Source organism: Antechinus flavipes, chromosome 5, assembly GCF_016432865.1.
Source record: "Antechinus flavipes isolate AdamAnt ecotype Samford, QLD, Australia chromosome 5, AdamAnt_v2, whole genome shotgun sequence".
NCBI lineage: Eukaryota > Metazoa > Chordata > Mammalia > Dasyuromorphia > Dasyuridae > Antechinus > Antechinus flavipes.
The window spans coordinates 136180927-136198430 of NC_067402.1; positions in this window are offsets into that span (position 1 = coordinate 136180927).

Sequence of the window (17504 nt, forward strand, 5' to 3'; positions counted from 1 at the left end):
CTTTGTTTGACAGGTTTGGACAAGTATACATTATAATGAGCTGAACCAATTCTCTGTATCTAATTGTTTTTTTTTTTCCCCTTCTCTCAGTTCTCCTTACCATTTTTTACTATTGAAACCTATATTTCTTTTGGAATGCATTGTTTTTATTTTTATTCTGGGTGTGTCATCTTTATCATTTAGATAAACAACTGAAATATTTTTTTTTTTTTTGATTTCACAGAATCAATGTGAAAATATTGTCTTATTTGTTAAATAATATGCTAACTGGTCTATCACTTTCCCTACCATAAATAAAGATTGAGTTAAAAAGGAACCGTAAAGAAAAAAAAATATATTTTTTTAATTCTGGAGAAAAAAAATCTACAACTCAAAACAGAAAAAAAAATCCAATACAAGAATGCTCTCCTAATATAATGGATCCCCATAGATGATAATATGAATATAATTACCACAACATAGTTTACATTTCCATCAACTAAAGCTTAAAGATTGGGGAAAAAAGATAGAATTAATTGTCATGTGGTCTTAAAATGAATGTGATTAAATTTTAGATGCTTCCAGCAAATAGCTATGTTTTTTTAGATTTTGTATGTTTTATGAGTGAAAATAAAAATTATGTGTTCAGGGAGAAACATAGTCAAACTCAGACTGAAAAAATGTAATTATTTCTTTTCATGACTTTGGAGAGGACTTTAATGATTATGAAGATGCTATATTCATATATATACATATATATACGTATATATATATGTGTATATATATATACACACACGTATATATATATATACACACACGTATATATATATATATATATAATATATATATATATATATATATATATATATAGTGGATCAGAATTATCCAAGCTTTATTAGTGAGTTGTATGAGTTTATAGAGGAAGGTAAAAATGGACTGATGGTCTGGCTGCCTCTTGGATCTAAAGGAGGAACAATTGAAATCCTATCTACTCTTATCACCCAGAAGCAGGATCATAAGATCCTACATTTGGAGCTTGGAGTTACAAGAGAATAAGGAGCATAAATTTAATGCTTGAAGGCATCTTGAAAGCCAGTTAGACCAATCTATTCACTTTATAGAGAAGGAAAGTAAGGCCTTAAAAGAGATTTTCCCAAGGTCATAGAGACTGAAGTACATCATAAAAATGAAGGTTTAATTTTTCATGATGGCAAATGGACTTTGTTTGAATTACATGGTTAAAGGTTAATGTTTCTGAATTTTCAGTTTGTTTTTGCTTAAGATTTGTGATTTAATTTTTGTCAGTAGTGACCTGGTGTGGAAACTCCTTATACAGAACAGAAATTCTTGTAACTCATATTAGAAAGTCATCTAGGTCACTGAGAGATTCTTTGCATATAGTTACAGATTTAACTAATAACATGTTATTAAAGGCCATTCTTGATCCATTCATCCATTTCTTTAGATTGATGCTATCCATGTTGCCTTTTGAAGTTACATTTTCTAAACTTGAAGAATCTTGCTGCCCATGTACATAATTTAAAAATAAAGGTTAGTTTTTTTTTTTTAAACACAGCTCTATCATTTCTAGATATGCTATATTATTCACTAACCTCAAGGACTGAAGCTTCCTTTGTTTAAAGAATCTTGTAGTCCCCTACTTCTTTGATTAGAAGTTTATGATATATTATTGTTTTTTTCAGTTGCTCAGAATTTGATTTCCCTTTGATTAACTTTCCTTTTGTACTCTGTACTTCTCTATCTCCTCACCAGTAGTCTTTTTGCCGTGGGATTACCTCTGTTCTGAGACTCATCCTCAGATATAGTAAATTCCGAGCCCTATAGCAATTTCTGGAAGAACCTCAGCTTTCCTATCTGCTCTCTGGATTTTTTTACTTCTTTATCTTTCTCTCTTCCGCAGTATACATCCTGTTCCTGTCACTACCCTTTATGTATTATCTTCCATTGTGAGAATGTCAACTCTTTTAGGGTATGAACTATTTTGTTTAAGGTTGTATGAAAAAAAAAAAGATTGTATGTGCATGTGTATACGTATCTACATTGTTATAGTTCCTGTGTATATTATTTTTCTGATATATTGATTTTATTCTATATGAATCCATATATATCTCCATGTTTCTTAGAATTCCTCATATTTATAATTTGTTAATGAACAATAATCCATTAAATTCATGTTTCAGATTTTATTTAGCTCTTCCTCAGTCCCTGGACATTCACTTTGTTTCTAATTATTTGCTATCATACAATGTGCTTCTATGTGCTTTTGACTTCTTTGAAATAATGACCCAGTAGTGGGACTAAAAGATATTAATAGATTAGTCACTTTTCTGGAATGATAATGGATCAATTTACATTTCCATCAATTGTGGATTAGTGATTTACTTGAACTGTATCTCAGTTTACATTAGTATTACTTTTCATTGAAAATTGGCAACTTTTCTAGGTGTATCATTTTGGAATTTTCCTCATTGTTGCATGCTAACAAGCTAAATCAAACCTTGATGTTTAAATTATTTTACTTTCACAATGTTTTCCTTCAAAACATCTGAATTTAATTTCTTATGGAATGCTAACTTTCTCAAAGATTCAGCTAATGTTATGTTTCTTAACTTTCTCTTAGAAAATTCCTTAGAAGAAAATATTTTGTTTAGTACATATAGACAATTATTTGAAATAAATTATGTGGCATTTTGATCCTGAATTGTAGGCACAATTCAATAACCAATTTCTATCTTAAAAAAGGGTTTTCTGAAGTGAAAGTCCAGTGTAAATTTCCATTGCCTGTCACTAATCAATAAATGATAAAAGGATTCCAAAGTTTTTCTTTGCTAGTGAACTCTGTAATAGGTGCTGATGTTAGGTTAACAGCAAAATAACATTTGGATTTGGAGGGACCAAATAAAAAACTACTGCATGATGCTGAAGAGTTTTCTGTTGGCACTAACTGTATGGGCTCTGTGATTATCAATTGATATGTGAAGTGCTTTCCAGACTTTAAAGAACAATATAAATACTGTTATTTTTCTCATTATTATTGACTTGTTTCTGACATTAATTATAACTTTTGATTTTATAATTTAGTTTTCTTTTGCTTCTCTCAACCCCCTACCCTAGTTTTTATAGAAAGATCTAAGTATTATGAAAGAAATTATTTTGGCATTGAGAATTTTTGTATGAAATATTTTCTTATGGTAAAATTATAGAATTGGCTTTTAAAAAAGGTTTGTATTATACCTCCTATTTAAAAGTAGAAAAATAATTATACTTGAAAGAATAATACCCGTAATTATTAAAGAAATTTAGAATCTATACTACTATATACCTCTTAAGTGTGAAATATATATTTTTATTTCTAGTAACTTGAATGTGGGTTATATGAGTTTGTAGAGGCAGGTAAAGATAGTCTGGCTCCTTCTTAGATTTGAAGGAGGGACAAATTAAAACCCTACCTACTCTTATCACTAAGAAGCAGGAACATAAGTTTCTACAATTTGGAGCTAGAAGAGCTTGAATTAAACCAATTACAAAAAATAGGAAACATAGATATTTTTGCTTGAAGGTTATCTTGAAAGAAATTTAGGCCAATCTATTCACTTTATGGATGAGTAAACTGAGGCCTTTAGTGGGTAATCATTTTACCAATCATTTGTCTTAAATACAAGAAATATGATTTAATCTGTGCCTTCTGAGTCCAGAGTCAGTATTCACAAATTTGAATTGGTTCACTTATATAACATTTCATAGTGAGAAAAATACAATTATTTATCCCACTTAAGAGAATACTGTGAAAATTTCATTATCTTCCATCATTTGAAATACTAAAATAATGCTTCAAAGAGAAGCTAAGATAGAGGTTAAAACAATGTTGCCCATGTTTAAAAATATATTGTTAGGTATATTTGAATGAAATACTTTCCCTCTTAAAAATGACTTTATTGTTAAAAGTAATAAATTAATTCTTTTGCTTTGAAGACAAATTTACAGAATAACATTGTATATTTTAGCCAAAGTATACTATGTTAGAATTTAAGTAGTGTAAATTTTTTGTCTATTAAATATTTTTTATAGTAGTTAAAACATTTATTTTATTTTTATTAGGAATTTTGCCCATTGTGACTTAAAGAATAGCTCTTTGAGATCTTGTGATTAATGAACCAATTTTTTGACTTCATTCAATATTTTTATGTCTTTAATCATATTATAGTTTATATATTATAATGCAAAATTGGGCAGCTAGGTGGCATAGTAGATATCTAGGCCATTGGACTTGGAATTGGGAACATCTTCATAAGTTCAAATCCTAACTTCGGACAATAGCTGTGTTTTGCTGGGAGAGTTACTTAATCCTGCTTGCCACAGTTTTTTCATCTGTACAATGAGCTAAAGAATGAAATGACAAACCATTGCAATATCATTGCCAAGAAAACCCCAAATGGGGTCCAAAAGAGTAGGGCATGACTGAAATGACTCAACACCAACAACCAGAAAATCATATTGCACACAACTTTTTGTTCTCTTCTCCTGAAGAGAAAAGAGAAAAAAAAATTACTCTGAATTGGCATATTAGACATAGTGACATGATTCTTTACCCTCTGTTATAGTTTTGATTAAAAAAAAACCTTAAAGCAATTTCTCCTTTTACTATTTGGCAAATAACTTCTATAAACTAACAAGCAAACAAGAAAAGTATTGCTGTGTTTTACTTGCATATCAACAACTGCTTGCCAAGTGTTTTTGCAATGATAAAATGAAATAATATGTATAAAGCAACTTACAAATATTAAAGTGCTATATAAATGCTTTCCTCCTCCTCTTCATCATCATTATAACAAAAAATTGAAAGGCATACAAAAATAATGGTTTGGAAAGTTACAATTGAAAGACTAGATCATTTCCTTCTCGATCCATAAGTCAAGAAATCACTAGTAAGAGAAACATTCTTGGGGATGGTTTGGCGAAAATGATATTATATAGGACAATACTAAGTTTCAGGTAAGGTGAAGAAATAAAAAGAAAAAGAACAGAGAATTTGCAGGTTGTGTTCTTTGTTTAAAACAGATGATCTACCAGATAAAAAGGGAAATGGCTAATTGAGAAGAGTGAGTGATCTTTGGGGAGAGCAGGGAAAAGCTAAGTCTGAAAACTTGGAATACAGCAGGAGTATGAGATTTGTACCTAAGTTCAGATGTGTACATGTGTGTGTCTGTGTGCATATGTACATGTGTAGGTTTCTGCGTGTGTAAATACTGAGGAGGGAAGTGTTAGAGAACTGGAGGAGCAAGTTAGGTATAGATGAGAAAAAAAAAAGTATGTAGAATTTTATTTTTTCAAAACTCCAAGGTTCTAGTTACATAGTCTTTATAATCATGCTTCAGCTTGATTCTCATTTCATTACCTATGTAAATAAATAGTATAAAACATTAGATGTTAACACACAAGTACTAGATAATTAAAATTTATGGCAAACAAGATGCAGGTAGAATCTCAGCAGTTTTACAAATATTCTTTGGCATCTTGGGATTTTATTTTAATAATGATAATGATATTATGAAAATCCTTGTATATTGTACAATATTTATTTTATTCCTTATAATTTTTGCTAGGTTTAGATTTTTAACTTGATAATAAAGCAAATGGGAGAAGGGGAAAAACTTTGTGAATAAAGTTTTAATTTATAGATGGTGCCAAATTAAGTCTAAATAAGTTTTTAAACATATTTAAATTTTAATTTGGGAATTTATCTGCCAAGGGAAAGTAAGCAAAATGACAAAACGCTTTCCATACAAATAAAGTCAGATCTAAGCAATTGGAAAAATAACAAGTGCTCTTGGATAGGTCGAGTAAATATAATAAAGATGACAATGCTCCCTAAACTAATCTGTTTATTTAGTACTATACCAATTCAGATTCCCAAGAAGCTAAGTTTTACTGAACTAGAAAAAATAACAACAAAATTCATCTGGAAGTACAAAAGGTCAATTATTTCAAAGGAATTAATGAGGAGAAAAGCAAATGAAGGTGGCCTAGCTGTACCAGATCTAAAACTATATTATAAAGCAGCAGTCATCAAACCATTTGGTATTGGCTAAGAAATAGAGTAGTTGATCAGTGGAATAAGTTAAGTTCACAGAACAAAATAGCCAATGACTATAACTGTAGTGATCATATTTGGTTTTCTGGAGATATTGGGAGCAGCATTGTTTCATCCTCAGTGGGGGAAGTACAGGAGGCCAGACCAGTCACAGTGCTGTGAGATTAAGTGAATGAATCTGGCTCTGAGTCTGAGTCCCAGCTTATATGCTCTACACTGAATATAAATCAATCATCATATCACTAGGATACCATTATTTGTTGTAAGATTAAATCAGTCATACTGAACTTAGAGAACTATTAATCACCATGCTAAACTAGATAAACATTGTATTATCAATTCCACTGACTTAATACCTTGTAAGAATCTTTGTTTCAAGTTCAGAGTTCTGGCCCTTAACATATAACAATCTAATATTTGACAAACCAAAAAGCCCCACCTTTTGGGATAAGAGTTCACTACTTGAGAAAAACTGCTGGAAAATTGGAAACTAATATGGCAGAAAGTAGGCATAGACCCACACCTAACACCACATACTAAGATAAGGTCAAAATTGGTTCATGATCTAGACATAAAGAAGATACTATAAACAAATTAGAAGAACATAGGATAGTTTACCTCTCAGATTTGTGGAGGAGGAAGGAATTTGTGACCAAAGAAGAAATAGAGATCATTATTGATCATAAAATAATTTTGATTATATTGTTAAAAAGTTTTTGTACAAACAAAATTAATGCAGACAAGATTAGAAGGGAAGCAATAAACTGGGAAAACATTTTTACATCCAAAGGATCTGATAAAGGCCTCATTTCTAAAATATATAGAGAATTAACTCAAATTTTTAATAGTTCAAACCATTCTCCAATTGATAAATGGTCAAAGGATATGAACAAATAATTTTTAGATGAAGAAATTGAAACTATTTGTAGCTACATGAAAAAGTGCTCCAAATCACTAATGATCAGAAAAATGCAAAGCAAGACAACTCTGATATTTCATTACACGATTGTCAAATTAGCTAAGATGACAAGATATTGGTGGGGATATGGGAAAACTGGGACACTGATACATTGTTGGTGGAACTATGAATGGATCCAACCATTCTGAAGAGCAGTTTGGAACTGTGTTCAAAAAGTTATAAAAAATGAAAGGGTATCAAGTCTACACTTTGATCCAGCAGTGTTACTACTAAGATTATACCCCAAAGAGATCTTAAAAGAGGGAAAATGACCCACATGTGCAAAAATGTTTTGGCAGCCTTTTTCATACTGGCAAGAAACTGGAAACTGAGTGCATGCCCATCAATTGGAGAATGGTTGAATAAATTGTGGTTTATGAATGTATGGAATATTATTGTTCTGTAAGAAACGACCAACAGGATGAATACAGAGAGGCTTAGAAAGACTTACATGAACTGATGCAAAGTGAAATGAGCAGAACTAGGAGATCATTATACACGGCAACAACATGATGATCAATTCTGACAGACATGGTCCTTCTCAACATTGAGATGATTCAAACCAGTTCCACTTGTGCAGTGATGAAGAGAGCCATCTATACCCACAGAGAGAACCATGGGAACAGAGGGTGGAACACAATATAATTCTCACTCTGTCTGATATTATTTGCTTGCATTTTATTTTTTTTTCTCAGTTTTTCTTTTTCTTCCTTCTTGATCTGATTTTTCTTGCACAGCTGGATAGCTGTGTGAATAGGTATACACATACTGGATCTGGCATATATTTCGGCATATTTGGCATGGATTGGACTGCCTCCAGGTTGGGGAGGGGATGGAGGGAAGAAGGGGAAAATTTGTGGCAAGGGGTTATGCAGGGGTCAATGTTGGAAAAATTATCCATGCATATGCTTTGGGAATAAAAAGCTTTAATAAAAAAAGAAAAAAATAAATTTAATTTTTGATAACATTTTATTTAACTCATTGAAGAAAATGGCAAGAATGAAAGAAGATACCAAAACCTTTCTGATCAAAAGAACTTTAAACTTAAAACCATAGGAAGAGAGAATTGTTTACTGATAATCTACTAGTCTAGATATTGTATCACAAAGAATAGATGAGGTACTGGAAAATGAACAACTGAGATGTCCAGAAATTCACAGGAGAAAATAATCCAAGATAGAGGATTATAATAAAATCCTTGGACTTAGTTGTGTGTGTGTGTGTGTGTATGTGCAGATATGCACACACACATATATGCACAATGTATGAATAACTGTGATGAAAATTTAAAATCTTATATGTAAAAAGTCAAATTTGATTTAATATGCACTATTGAAACTTGTCAAGAGTCATGATTGGAGTGTGATTTTGAAATGATAAACTTTATTCAAAAGAAACAAGGTGGTTAAATTGGGTTGCATTCAAATTACATTAAAAATTAAGAAGATATACTTAGATTGAAAGTTTAGAAACCAGAGCATAGATTCATAGTGGAAGATACTCACATGAAGGACACTGGAAAGAAACAATTGATAATGTTATATCATAGACTTCCTGAATAGAAAAAGGATAAAGAGGTGGTAAAGAATCAGATACAAACTTGACACAGAAGTATGATATAGTACTGATGGGGGATTTTCTACACACACATGTAATATACATTACATATATTATATATATGTAATGTATATTTACACACATATATCTGTATATATATCCACACACACTTTTATATGTTTCTGTGTATATACACACATACACACACACACACACACACACACACACACACACACACACAATTTTCTTTTGTGTGTGTGTGGGGGTCTACCTAAATCCTAAACTGAAAAACTAATGATTTATTTTTAAATAATGGTTTATTTGTATCATTCTTTTTTTTTTAATTGAGTTTCAGAATCCCTTCTCTCCTGCCCTTCACCCACCTATTGAGAGGCATTCAATGTGATAACAATTATACATGTGAAACCTGTAAAACATTTCCATTTAATGATAACTTTTCTTTTTCAAAATGTGAAAGAACCAACATGGGGAACTGATTCTTAAAAAAAGCAAACAAAAAAACAGGAAAAAACTAGCTGCTGTCATGGAAATGGGAACCTTAGAAGGAAGGGATTTCTTCATTAAAATTTTATAGTAGCGACCAGATAAGACAGACATGGTCCCAAATTATCTTTAAATCTAAGGCAAATAAATTTCAAAGCAGTCAGAGAAAGGATAAGTAGGATTCCAAGGATTCACATTCTACTACAGAATTCATAAAAATTCAGTCATGGGAACCTCTCCAAAATGAAATAATATAGAATAGAAAAAGAAAACATCCTAATGAACAGGAAAAGTGGAGTTCTCTAAGAACGCAATGTAGATCATGCCCACCAACCAACTTAGATTTTAAAAGGACAAGGACAAATTATGGAAGCAAAGATAAAAGGCCAAAAAAAAAAAAAAAAAAAAGAAGCAGCACAGAAAGATAATGGAACAATGTCAGTAATGTCAAAGCTCAGAATGAGTTTGACTTATCAAGAAAGCTGGAGCACAGGTTTTTATATGTGTGACTATGTTGGGGAAAACAGGATAAAAAGGATTAAAACACTGCCTAGATTTAGTGGAATAGGAATAAATGAATTGGAGAAAGCAGGATTGGTCAATTACTATTATGCTTATGTTTTCTAAGGAAAGTATTCTTTGGGATGGTAAACGCAGAAAGAATATGATTAATAGTGAATCAGAATTGAAGACAAAGATAATAAAAAAGCCTCAAACTGCTTTTGACAAGTTAGATTCCATATGAACTAATGGATGTAATTACCTACAAAGTTTGAAGAATGTGAGCTATTATGTATGAATGTGATATTAAAGGATAGCAAATATTGTGTATTTATTTAAAATGAAAGAATAGTTTACAGAATATATGCTGAGGATCTTGAGTTTGATTATTAGCAAAATTCTAAGGCATATTAATAAAGGATTAGTTAAGTTACATCAAAAAAATTATTTTAAAAAGAGAGCATATGACTAGATCAACAATTGCTCATCATGATAGAGTATTGGTAGTTTTTTTTGGACACAATTATTATAGGTGGATTTTACTTCAATTTTATTAAGAATCTGACACAAACTCATGTTTTTCTTTTGGCAGAAATGTCAAGAAATGAGATAGAGAAATTATGTGTATTCTAATTAAAAGCTCAGGAATTCAAGATTAATTATTAATAGTTTGATTTATTGATTTCCCTACTTATAGGGAAGCCTCTAGTATTTTGCTTTGTGGATCAGTGTTTATCTTCATGCTGTTTAGCATGTTTATCAACAAGTTACAGATAATATTCTTAAAAAATTTGCAGATATAAAAATCCTGGGAATGATTATTAACTCATTCATAAACTGAGAATTCCAAAAGATCTTAGACAGATGGAAATATTGGGCTCAATCATATACATTTCCTTATTTATCCAGGCATTAATACTGCTTTCTCCTCCAAAAATTACTTTATAGTGTTTTTGTATACATAAATCTGCCTACCTGTTCATCTTTCTTCCTTCCTTCTTCCAGGTCCTGCCCAAATAGAATATAAGCTTCTTGATAGAGTAGTTTCCTTTTTTTTATCTTTGTATCTCTAACATCTAGCAGGGTTTTAACTATTACATCACAGGAGTTTCATAAAAGATGAAAAGAAATAACATGATTGATATTATGGTTTTATACTTGGGTTAAATACTTTATATAGGATGAGAACAATATGGTTAGGTAGCATGTTTGAAAAAAGCCTTGAGGGTTTTACTAGCCTGCAAAATCAATATGATTAACTTGAGATAAGCCTTGAAAGCTAACATAGTATTTGGCAGCTTTCAGAGAGATGGAGCATCCAGCAATTATAAAATAACACCAACAACAAAAACAGGTGCTCTGTTTTATTTTAGTATAGTATTATCTTCCCTGTTGGATACCATATTTAAGGAAGGATATTGAAAAGCCAAAGTTCATTCAGACAAAGGTAATCTGATCCAGAATGTCTGGCTTAGATGTAAAGCTGAAACATGATTTGGTGTCTAAACCATCTGGTTGATTTATCAGACATCTCTTAGGGCCAAGTCAAGAATTTCTTTTTATTTCAATATTTGGCACTAGCTTTCAAAAAGCCTCATCATTAAAAATCATTTTTGTTACCTAACCATTTAATAACCCTACTAATAATAATAACAAATAAAGAAGTATAGGCCAGGAGCTAAAATGAACTTTTCAGGGCCATATAGCTAGTTATTATAGTAATAACTTAGTCTTCTGACTCCTAGTTTACTTTCTCTTTACCATTCTCCTCATTTTCATTGTAGATATTTTGTAATGATCAAAAATCAACCCTTCATTTGTGATTTTTTTCTATACAAACATTACATTCCTATTATAAGCTATGTATGTATTTGATATCTTTAGGTGTTTAGTACTTTTATTGTAAATACTGTAGATAATTTAGCACAGGAGAAATGTGGTTCTATTGTAAAAATATTTTACTGGCTATAAAAAGCCTTGTGAAAATGAATGACTTTTTTTTTTTTTTAACGAAAGGAAATGTGAATGTTTAAGTGAAGAATATATTAGAAATGTGAAGGATTGCTTTGCAAAATGAGTTTAAATAATGAAAAACTGAAAACTTAAGATGAACAATTTGTGAAGTTTTAAAAAAATCTTTTGTTTCATGAAATGACTAATAGCATGGCTTTGGTAGAGTGGAGGTGGGAACCAAAGTTATACAAAGATAATAGCCATTAAACTTTGTAAGTACCTATAATTATTGTATTACATGGGATTTGAAAACTACCAGATGGAGATTTTTACTGCCATAAAACAAGGTTAGTAGAAGTATATAAATAATATGTTAGGAATACAAAAGTCCAGTGATTTGTAGTGCTTTAGGACCAAAAAGTTTCTAGCTCTATACCTTTATTTCAAAGATGATAAAATTAATGTTTTCATCACTTGTCAACAAAATTAAAATATAATGCTAAAGTTGTCATTTGTTTTCTATGGTAGGATTACTTGCCATTAAAATAGTAATTGGTTCTGAAACACGAGGCTATGCAAGGGTCAATATTAAAAAAATTATTCATGCATATGTTTTGAAAATAAAAAGCTTTAAAATATTAATTGTTTATAATCTGGTATTTTGAAAATTTACATTGAAAATGGCAGAGAGAAGTCAGGAAGTTTCCTGCTCTCCCCAGTTTCCCTTGAAAACTTTGCTAGGTAAGTCCTCTAAATGAATTGTGGAGTGATATTCACTGTGAAAGAAATTTATAGTTTATATCTTAGAATAACTTCCGGAAAGACACCTTAACTTGAGTAAAAGGGGAGTATGGCCCAGCGTAGGTGCAGTGTGGACAATCTAGCAGAAAACTCTCAGTCACAGCAGAGATCAGCATTGGAGGCCTTCTGTCCTGGCTTACCAGGCCAATGGTCCCAAAGGCCATTTATGAAGCCTTCAACCCCAGTAAAGACTAATTATAAGCCCCTGAACCCTGACACAAAACTTAAAGCTCTGGTCCCAACATGAAAAGCCAGGAATGGGAATCCTGTCCCTTTGTAAAAGAAGTTTGGGACAGTGACTCCTGTGTCATAGGAGTAGAGATCATCTTTTGTTTTTTGTTTTTGTTTTTTTTTTTTAATGAGCAAAAATAGGCCAAGCCCTGACCTGACCTGAGCTTAGAAAGCTACTGTGGTAACAGAAAAGATCAAACCACAAAATCAGACAAGCAAAGCAATGGCAAAATGCCTATATGTGAAGCCTCAAAAGGGAGTATGAATTTATCACATTCACAAAACATCCTCTTGGAAGAGCTCAAAAAGATTTTATAAACAAAGTAGAAGTGGTAGAAGAAAAATTGGGAAAAAAATGAGAGCTATGCAGGAGAATTGTGAAAAAAGTCAACAGCTTGGGAAAGGAAGCACAAAAATTGACTGAAGAAAAAACTCCTTAAAAATAAACTTGGTGAAATGGAAAAAAATCCACTAAACCAAACAATTTCTTTAAATGTACAATTGGCTAAATGCAAAAGGAGGTTAAAAAAAGTTAATAGAAAAAATAATTCACTAAAAATTAGGATTGGACAAATGGAAATGAATGATTCAATGAGACATCAAGGATCAGTCAAATGAAATAAAAAGTGAAAAAAAAACAGAAGAAAATCTAAAATACCTCACTGGGGAAAAAAAAAACTGACTTAGAAAATAGAACCAGGAGAGATAATTTAAAAAATTATTTGCCTACCTGAAAACCTGATCAAGAAAAGTGTCTGGACAACATCTTTCAAGGAATCATCAAGGACAACTGCCCTGATATTCTAGAACCAGAGAGTAAAATAATCACTAACAGAATCCTTTGATCACCTCCTGAAAGAGACTCCTAAATTCAAACTTCAAGGAATATTGTTGCTAAATACCAAAATTAAAGTTAAGGAGAAAATATTACAACTAGCTAAAAAGAAACAAAACAAACATTGAGGAGCATCAGTAAGTGTTAATGGACAGGTCAATTCTCTGAGAGCCTCCACAGCTGTGGATCATAACATCTGAAGGAGTTGCAGGGCAGCCTTTGCTGACACAGGTGTTGTGGACTGGGAATGAGATAAATTGGAGGCAGAGGAAAGAGGAGAAAGGTCAGCCAATACAAGGGCCCTCTCAGTCAGAGAGGTCAGAGAACAGCAACTGCCTCTCAGTCTCCTTGTATATTCCTCTCACAAGAAGAAAACCATTTTCCAGATCTGGGTTGGATTTCCAGCAGCCACTGTCAGGTGACTCCCGTGTATTTCAGCAAGTAAGGATTACCCAAGAGGTAGAAGTTTTCACATCAAAGGATTGAAGGACCTGGAATATAATATTCTTCAAGGCAAAAAAGCTTGCACTACAAACAAGAATCAACTACTCAACAAATTTGAACATAATTTTTCAGGGGAAATGATAGACATTCAATGAAATGTGGAATTTCAGTCATTTCTGATGAAAAGATCTGAACAGAAAATTTCATCTTCAAATACAAATCTCAAGAGAAATATAAAACTGTATACAGAAAGAAAAAAAAGTTATTTAAAAGTTAAACTATTTACTTCCCATCATGGGAAGATGATACTTGTAACTATTGAGAACTGTATTTTTGTTAGCATATTTTGAAGGGATATTCATGGATAGAGGCCATAGGTATAAGCTGACTTTGATGTGATGACACAAAAAAAGAAATTAAACATTGGGAAATGGATTGTACTAAGAAAAGAGAAAAGGGGAGGTAAAATGGGGCAAATTACATCACATGAAAAAGCACAAAAATCTTATTACAGTAGAGAGAAAGAAGGAAAGGGGAAGAAGGTTGTCTGAAACTTAATCTCATTAGATTTGGCTCAAAGAGGGAATAACATACCTTTTTGGATACAAAAATTTATCTTACCCTATAAGGAAGTGGGGGCGGGGAAGAAGAAGGAAAGATGATAGATGGGAAGGCTGAAGTGGAAGGTGAAAATGCTAATAAAAGATATTTTTATATATAAATCTTTATTATTATTATACCATGTTGTGGAAATGCTTGTTTTATTACAAAAATAAAAATAAAATAAATTTATAAAATTTCAAAAAACAAAAAGAAAAGAAAAGGAGGTGATAGAAGGGAGGGCAATTTGAGAGAGGTAGGAATTAGTAGCAAAACACTGGTAGGGAGAGAAAAGGTGAAAGGAGAGAAATATATAAATGGAGGGAAATAGAAGGGATGAAAATAAAGATAAGTAATCATAACTATGAATGTGAATAGGATGAACTGTCCCGTAAAATGCAAGATAATGGCAGAGTGGATTAAAAGCCAGAATACTACAATATGTTGTTTACAAAAAACACATTTGAAGCTGAGAGATATACAGAGAAAAAAGTTAAAAGACTGGAGCAGATTATATTATGCTTCAGCTAAAGTACAAACAGCAGTGGTAGCAATACTGATCTCAAACAAAGCAAAACCAAAAATACATCAAATCAAAAAAGATAAGGAAACAATATGCTGCTAAAGGGTACTACATATAATGGAGTAAGGTCAATAGTAAACATATATGCACCAAGTGGTATAACATATAAATTCTTAAAGGAGAAGTTAAGTGAGTAGCAGGAAGAAATAGACAGGAATTTATTTATTGAGAATATTAATCTCCCTCTCTCAGAACTAGATAAATCCAACTAGAAAATAATCAAGAAAGAAGTTAAAGAAGAGAATTGAATTTTTAAAGGTCAGGTATGAAAGACTGTGGAGAAAATTGAATGGGCATAGTAAGGAACATATCTTTTTCTCAGTAGAACATTGAACCTACCCAAAAATCGACCATATATTAGAGTATAAAAACCTCAGAAATGCAGAAAGGCAGAAATATTAAAGCCATCCTTTTCAGATCATGAAGCAATAAATATTACATGTACTAAAGGGCTATGGAAAAGTAGACCAAAAGTTAATTGGAAATTAAATAATCTTATACTGAAGAACAGGATCAAACAACAAATCATAAAAACAATCAGTAGTTTAATGCAAGAGAAGGACAATAATGAGACAATATATCAAAACTTATGAGATACAAGCAAAGCAGTTCTTAGAGGAAATTTTATATATCAAGATGGTTAAATTAACAAAATAAAGGAAGAGGAAATCAATGAATCAGGCATACAATAAAAAAATGCTTGAAATAGAACAAATTAAATATCAAATTAGAAAGTCTGAGAAAGAAAAGGAGAGATTAAAAAACAGAATATAAGAAAAATATTAAACTAATAATGAAATTAAGAATTGATTTTATGAAAAAATGCAACAAAATAGATAAACCATTGGTTAATTTAATTTAGAAAAGAGAAGGAAAGAAGAAAACCAAATCACTAGTATCAAAAATGAAAATGGTGGACAACATACATGAAGAAATTTAAGTAATAATTAGGAACAATTTTGCCCAATTGTTTGCCAATAAATCTGACAGTCTAATTGAAATGAATGAATATCTATAAAAATATAAATTGCCTGGATTAACAAAAGGGGAAATAAAATACTTAAGTTCATTTTAGGAAATGAAATTGAATATGTCATCAATTAACTCTCTAAGGGATAAAATCTCCATGATCAGGTGGATTTATAAGTGAATTCTTCAAAACATTTAAAAAACAATTAATTCCAATACTATATAAACTATTTGGAAAAATAGGCAAAGGAGCCCTGCCAAATTCCTTTTATGACACAGAGATGGTGCTAATACTTAAACCAGGAAAAGCCAAAGCAGAGAGAAAATTATAGCCTAATTTCTTTATGAATATCATTGCAAACATCTTAAATGAAATAGTAAGAAAGAGATTATAGCAACTTATAATCAAGATAATACACGATGACCAAGTAAGATTTATACCAGGAATGCAGGGCTGGTTAAATATCAGGAAGACTATTACCATAATTGATCACATCAGTAACAAAACTGACAGAAATAATATGATTATCTCAATAGATGCAGAAAAATGATTTGACAAAATATAGCAACTATTCCTAATAAAACAGTAGAGAGCATAAGAAAAAATGAATTTTCCTGAAAATAATCAATGTTATCTAAAATGATCAGGAAACATTATATATAATGGGGATAAGCTAGAAGCATTCCCAGTAAGATCAGGGATGAAACAAGGATGCCCATTCTCATCACTGTTATTAAATATTGTAATAGAAATGTTAGCTTCAGCAATAAAAGAAGAAAAAGAAATTGAAGGAATTAGAATGGGTACTGAAGAAACAAGACTATCATTCTTTGTAAATCTGATGATGTATTTAAAGAATCTCAAAGAATCAGCTGAAAAACTACTAGAAACAATTAACAATGTTAGGAAAGTTACAGATTACAAAATAAGCCTTTATAAATCATCAGCTTTTTTTATATATTACCAAACAAAATCTACTTGCAAGACATAGAAAGAGAAATTCTATTTAAAATAACTGCAGATAATATAATATATTTGGGAGGACAAATCTAAGAATTTATGGACACAACTGCAAAAGACTTTTCACACAGATAAAATCATATCTAAAGAATTAAAAAAAAATATCAATTGCTCCTGGGTAGGTCAATATAACATAATATAATTATATTATAATATAATAACATAACAGCAGACACTGCAGAAGTGCGACTGCCCTGGGAAGAGGGTTGCTGTTGTGTTTGGGATGAACAGCCATGCTGTGGAAGTGTGGCTTGATCTTGCAGCTGTTCTGGGATTGTAGGATTGCACTGTGATTATGTTGAGTCACTCCTGGTGCTGGGTGAATGTGGCCAGGTTCTGTGAAACTCTGGTGTTTTGGGGTACACTCTTTTTTTTTTTTAATTTTATTTTATTTAATAATAACTTTGTATTGACAGAATTCATGCCAGGATAATTTTTACACGACATTATCCCTTG